At 37.8% G+C, this 7,187-nt stretch overlaps 1 protein-coding gene across 2 annotated transcripts in view; it reads right to left on the minus strand.

Moving 5' to 3' along the window:
• LOC109970218 (C-Jun-amino-terminal kinase-interacting protein 4) overlaps positions 1-1,759 on the minus strand; it is a 13,359-nt gene extending 11,600 nt beyond the window's left edge. Inside the window, exon 1 of one of the 2 annotated variants that reach the window (XM_020617635.1) lies at positions 1,456-1,759. The gene's annotated coding sequence lies outside the window, so the exon portion shown is untranslated. The remainder of the gene's footprint in view (positions 1-1,455) is intronic. The other variant, XM_020617636.1, reaches the window with a different exon arrangement.
• Positions 1,760-7,187: the final 5,428 nt, after the last annotated feature.

Here is a 7,187-nt window from a genome sequence, read left to right on the forward strand (position 1 = left end):
TATCTCTTCGGTTGGGCTAGCCCCATACTACACAGAAACGTCAACCGAGACGTCTCTGTTGCCAGCTTTGCAGCTGGCCATAGCAGTAGTCAAAACATGAAGCAAATCAATGTGTGTGTGTCTGTTGATTAAGTGGTGTGTAGCTAAAAACATTCTCACGACCTCTAGTAACATGTCGTGACTTGAACATAAGAACATTATGGCTAAGGCTACAGTTATACACGTCATAATAATAATATTAAACACCCTGTCTTCTGACAGTCATCAACTTTTCTCTCTAGTTATCCTTGACCAGATGTACCCTGTAGAAACTCATAAGCATGCCTAAGCATTTAACAGTCTAACTAGACATCCTATCTCCACTAAACATTTCTAATACATAAAGTATCTATCCAATATCTATCTGACTAAAAATACCTAACAGTAGGGACAAAATTTAAATTACAATAGTTGGATTTAAGTCAGAGTACACACTAAAAAGACATTTATTAAAAATCAGTAGCCTCATTTGTTAGTGTTCAGGTTTACAGAGAAATGTAACCATATAGTTTAGATTACACAAGTTTGTTTTTGCATCAGTCATCCAGAGAGCTGAACACACAGTCAAAAACTTCAGCACAACTAAAGCAATTTCACAGAAAGATCTGAAATGGCTGACTCACCAACTATTCAATGGGCAGAAAATAATTCAAACTATTCTGATTACAATTTAAGCCACTTCAAATGAATGTTTGTTTCCTGTGATAGTAACCTGAATAACTGTGTTTCAAAACTACTGTAACACAAATCTAGAATTGCACTGTTTTTACACAAATGAAAATGGTATTACCAATTAACCTGTCATAATCCATCACTTTCTTGATCGCTCATCTTTGTCTATGAAATGATCAAAAATAGTGAAATGCTGATCACAGTTTCCATTGGTCAGAGGTGACGTTTTTTGTAGGACCAACTATCTGAAACTCAAAAATAATCAGTTTGCTATCAAAGACAAAAATTATCTCATTTGAGAACCTGAAGAAAAAAAAACCCAGAAAGCCCCCCACCCCCCAAAGCGGGCCGAGTGTAGTGGCAACCAGCCCGGAACCCGTGATGAGCGTTACCCGGCACAACATGTTTCGATACGGTGCTATGATGGAAAAACACCTTAAGTGTGCAGGCGTAAAACGGTACCACAAAAATTTAAATTGTATAAATAGAAATACACAAGTACGAAAGCCTGACGGTTGTATACTATAATTACCCTAATTAGTCTTCTTTCTTAGCTACGAAGAAGGAAAACCTTTGCAAACGATATACTTGAACTGACATAATGTTAGTGCATAAATAAGTAAGATTAACGTGACTGTCAGCGGACACCTTCAGAGGTCTTTAATAGCAACTTTACAAAGTTGTGGATTGACCAAAGAACAAGCCGAGTCGTCGAGCTGGACGACTGCTGTTTAACAAACTCACCTTAATAGCTAACGCCTTGGTAACTTTCATTTCGCTTCCCCAAAATACAAAGCACCCTGACGTTTTGTTCATGGACGACAGCAACTACACCTAAACAAGTTAAAGGAGGGTGGGTTGTTTGGTTCTGACGTGAGAGACATGGCTTCTGTTTGGCCAATCAGAGCGCTTCAATTGTCTAATACAACCAATAGACGAGAAGAAGAGGCGGGATATAGGGTATCTCTGTTTTCAGAAGAAGAAAAAAAGGTTTTCTGAAACTTGAACGATGACACGTGACCAGGAGGTTGCAACGAGTTGTCAGGTGATCTGAATGAACTGGGGCCAAGCCGGATACCTGTGAAAATACTGTACCTCACATACCTGGGGACTAGTTGTTTTCAGCAGTAGCTATCAGAAAGTTACTAAAGGTTGCATACCGCTGTGTTGGAAGAAGTAAAAGTACAAATACCAAACGTTAACACAGGCTACGTCATTACAAGAAAAAGTCTAAATTTAAAATGTTACTTAGGCTAAGGAAAATACAATTAAGAAAAAATGTGCTTAAAGTATTAAAATTAAAGGTCAATGCAGAAAAACGGTTTGTGAGATTGCTACTCTATTATATATAATTAAATATTCATTATAAGTTACAGTACATGCATGTGTAAGCAGCATTGTAGTAGGCTGAGATGGAGCTAATTTTTAACTGTTCATTGCGCCACTTTGCAGTGGTTAGCGCCGTTGCTTCACAGCGAGAAGGTTCCGCGTTCGGGCCCCACCTGGGACCCTTTCTGTGTGGAGTTTGCATGTTCTCCCCGTGCTTGCGTGGGGTCTCTCCGGGTGCTCCGGCTTCCTCCCACTGACCAAAGACATGCAGCATAGGTTGATTGGTGTCTCTAAATTGCCCATAGGAGTGTGTGTGTGTGTGTGTGGTTGATCGTCTATGTGTTGGCCCTGCGATGGATTGGCGACCTGTCCAGGGTGTACCCCGCCTTCGCCCGATTGCCGGCCGGGATTGGCTCCAGGCCCCCCGTGACCCCGTTCAGGGACTAAACGGTAGAAAATGAATGAATTATAAGACTGCATCAATGATTATTTTAATGACATGATTTCTGTGAAGAATGCCCATCACAGTTATCCAGACTGACACTTTCACAATATGTATGTGCAGCCAATAGGCCAATGTTATTAAAAATTACAAATATTGAAAAGTATAAGGAGTTATTCAGGTATGAAGTTTAATCAAAAGGTAAGAGACAGCACTAAATGCATGAAGCACAAGCTTCTGTTTATTATAAATTGTGCTTGGAAAAATAGGTATGAAAACAGGGCAGACACAAGGTAGAGTTACATGGTAAGGTGTAGGCCACAACAACATTTACTGTAAATCAAGGTGAGGAATGCCACTGAATAGTGTCTGTAGGCTACAGTTTTTTCTCCCTCCAGCAGATGGAGGTGCTAACATATTTCCCTCTCTCTGCCTTCTCCTTTTACTTCTGCTAATTTTGTTGGTTTCTGTTCTCTTAACCTGCAGTAGCCCTAGTCCTCTCCTGCTTTTCTGAACATGTTTTGTCATATCTCCTCCTTTGAATTGTCACACATTCTACAACTTCCACATCCTCTTTGAGACAGATTTATATGTAGCCTAAGGATCAGTATATAAATAACACATTTCTATGTTATAAAAATTAAAAAGTTATATTTCATATATTATCAGACAGTTATTACTGATGCATTAATTTGCAAAAGTGAAAGGTAATTTTTACTACTTTATATACCGTTGATATCAATTTAACAAATCACACAAGCTACAGTATATTTCATAAGCTGCTCCTGTATTTTGGTTGTCTTTAGAAACTTTGTAAAAAATTCAGCAAGTCTCATTGAGATCACAGTCTATTTTTTCAAGACAAACCTGAAAACAAGAAACATAGCCATCCACTCATCTATAAACCAGCAATAAAAATGACATTTCCACAGTCAACACAGACTTAGCAAAATTATAAGGATCATATAAAGCTTCAGATAATAAAACTTTAAAATTGGCAAAAAAAAATTAATTATATCATCTTAGCTGTTGATAAGATATTGTAAAAAGTACTTTTTTTAATACAGTGAAGTAGAAAATGGAGGGAATATGTTTTCCTGGAACACAGGAGTTGCACGTCTGCTTAGTTTAGATTGAAAGATAAAGGGAAGACCATGAGGTAGAATAAAACGGAGATGGAGTGAATTTGTTTTGCAAAAGATCAGAGCACAGCAACATTTTCTCCTGCCACTATGACTGTGTGCTATTTACAGAGCAGTGCATTCAGAATTTTGTGCAGACTTGTCATCAGTTTCTTTTCCAATTTACCATTAATGTCTTTTTATACTCCTGCGATGGATTGGCGACCTGTCCAGGGTGTACCCCGCCTTCGCCCGATTGCCGGCCGGGATTGGCTCCAGGCCCCCCGTGACCCCGTTCAGGGACTAAACGGTAGAAAATGAATGAATTATAAGACTGCATCAATGATTATTTTAATGACATGATTTCTGTGAAGAATGCCCATCACAGTTATCCAGACTGACACTTTCACAATATGTATGTGCAGCCAATAGGCCAATGTTATTAAAAATTACAAATATTGAAAAGTATAAGGAGTTATTCAGGTATGAAGTTTAATCAAAAGGTAAGAGACAGCACTAAATGCATGAAGCACAAGCTTCTGTTTATTATAAATTGTGCTTGGAAAAATAGGTATGAAAACAGGGCAGACACAAGGTAGAGTTACATGGTAAGGTGTAGGCCACAACAACATTTACTGTAAATCAAGGTGAGGAATGCCACTGAATAGTGTCTGTAGGCTACAGTTTTTTCTCCCTCCAGCAGATGGAGGTGCTAACATATTTCCCTCTCTCTGCCTTCTCCTTTTACTTCTGCTAATTTTGTTGGTTTCTGTTCTCTTAACCTGCAGTAGCCCTAGTCCTCTCCTGCTTTTCTGAACATGTTTCGTCATATCTCGTCCTTTGAATTGTCACACATTCTACAACTTCCACATCCTCTTTGAGACAGATTTATATGTAGCCTAAGGATCAGTATATAAATAACACATTTCTATGTTATAAAAATTAAAAAGTTATATTTCATATATTATCAGACAGTTATTACTGATGCATTAATTTGCAAAAGTGAAATGTAATTTTTACTACTTTATATACCGTTGATATCAATTTAACAAATCACACAAGCTACAGTATATTTCATAAGCTGCTCCTGTATTTTGGTTGTCTTTAGAAACTTTGTAAAAAATTCAGCAAGTCTCATTGAGATCACAGTCTATTTTTTCAAGACAAACCTGAAAACAAGAAACATAGCCATCCACTCATCTATAAACCAGCAATAAAAATGACATTTCCACAGTCAACACAGACTTAGCAAAATTATAAGGATCATATAAAGCTTCAGATAATAAAACTTTAAAATTGGCAAAAAAAAATTAATTATATCATCTTAGCTGTTGATAAGATATTGTAAAAAGTACTTTTTTTAATACAGTGAAGTAGAAAATGGAGGGAATATGTTTTCCTGGAACACAGGAGTTGCACGTCTGCTTAGTTTAGATTGAAAGATAAAGGGAAGACCATGAGGTAGAATAAAACGGAGATGGAGTGAATTTGTTTTGCAAAAGATCAGAGCACAGCAACATTTTCTCCTGCCACTATGACTGTGTGCTATTTACAGAGCAGTGCATTCAGAATTTTGTGCAGACTTGTCATCAGTTTCTTTTCCAATTTACCATTAATGTCTTTTTATACTGTGACCTTTTTAATTACCCTCTTACTCTCCACAAGAACTTCTCTTCCATCCTCTCTCTTCTTTTTCTTCAGGAGGGCATATGCCACCATGCATAAAATCACCACAAAACAGAGTGCAAGAATCACAATTCCCAAGCCCAGCAGATGAGAAGTTCCTTCTTTAATGTTGTTCACTTGGTCCCACAGACCCACCGCTATGCAACTGAAGCCAACCAGAGCTTTCCAAAAGCAAAACGCCATCATGCAGGATCTACAGGACAATTCAGCACCACCAGTAACCACGGTAAGGCCCGCCACGGAGGTGAGCCCTCCAGGTAAGGTCACTGTCTCCGATTTAGGGTTGTATGTGACAGCAGTAGTGACATCTGATAGAGCGGAAGGATCAAGTGTTTCCATCTTGGTTGTCATGGTTGGTTTCAATTCCTTTGTCAGATGACCAGAGATTCTGCAGGCACTGCTGTGTCTTCCTCTTTTTTGCTCCTGCAATGTGACACAGTGTTGAATAATGAAAGTATTCAACCTCATGGGCCCTTAAGAAATCCATCATTATTAACTGATATTACAAAATACTCTAGTCCATAAAACCTTAAGCTGAAATCAAGAGCCTGAGTTTTTATTAAAGACACTCAGTATTTTGATTTGTATATCTTACATTTTAATTGGCTGGATCAAATTGAATCTATAAAAGTAGGACTGTCTCTGCTTGCACTAGAAATTTGGATGGATTGGTAAATAATTTGTAAAATCAAGACAATACTGATAGCTTTAGTGAAACAAAACTGCATTTTATTTAAAAAGTATAACATTGCTTACCTCAGTGTTAAATCAGCTTAGATGTCAGTGGAAATTATGACAAGAGACGATCCTGTAAATTCATACATAGAATCTCTTTTCTTTAATTAAACTCTTTAAGAGTGAAACCTAAAGGTGTTGCTGACTTTCTCTCTGGAAAGAGGGTGTAGAAATGGGAGCAGGGGGCCCAAGCGCTGTTACCTTTATCAAGTACGTCACAACTTGAGGCCTTGCAGAATGGTACACACAATTGTTACGATTGTTGTCATTTGTTTGTTCATTGCTTTCCTTGTGTTTAGTAGGAAGTTCTCATCTGTCATTAAGTGCCATTACAACCCATTACCAGATATTTATCTAGGAACAACTCCCTTCCTCTTTTCCTCTCTCTTTCACGCTTAACATTTGAGTTGTGTTGCACCAAGGCATTGTTTGGGCTGTGAAAGGGTTTTTCTTTTTAAGAACATTTTCCTGTTAAATGTTCCCATTTCTCATGGCATGTTCTGAAATGTTGGGGTGTTTGGTGTACTATTCAACCTTGTGACTGTTTTGATTGAGATTTGTTTTCTGATATAAAAGTAATGTTTTTTTTTTATCAAGCTGTTCTTTTAGGGAACAGGGGAGAGTGAGATTAGTTGTCACACTGCTCATATTTCCAACACAGTAGGGTGTTACCTCCAAGCTGAATATAGGTTTTGTGCATCTCTGGGCTGATACAATGTCCTGTCTGGGAGAGGCCAGCAATGCTGTAACCTGATGTGAACACAGACTTACTGGTTTTCATCTTGGACATTATATTTTATATAGCTTTCTTCTTTTAATATAGAATTACCAAGGTAATATAGCTTTACTTTAAAGAAGCGAGAGCGCAGTGTCTTTTATTATCTTTCTCTAATTTCCTGTGCTAAGCTAACATAAGATAAAGCAAGCCTTAACAAACACGGCAGCACAGAGTAAGTTGTCTCATTGATTCTGGGACAAGTTGTCCATTGCAACAACTTCAAATTGTTATAGTTAGGACAAGTTTAAAATTCAAGGACAAAGTTTTAATGTTTTACTAAAATGGTAACATTTGACTGAAATCTTGCAGGACTTGCTGTGTGCTGGGTAACATCTTACCTACAAACTGTGACAACTTACCCACTAATGGAAAATATTGTCACAAG

This window comes from Monopterus albus, unplaced genomic scaffold, assembly GCF_001952655.1.
Source record: "Monopterus albus unplaced genomic scaffold, M_albus_1.0 scaffold192.1, whole genome shotgun sequence".
Lineage (NCBI taxonomy): Eukaryota > Metazoa > Chordata > Actinopteri > Synbranchiformes > Synbranchidae > Monopterus > Monopterus albus.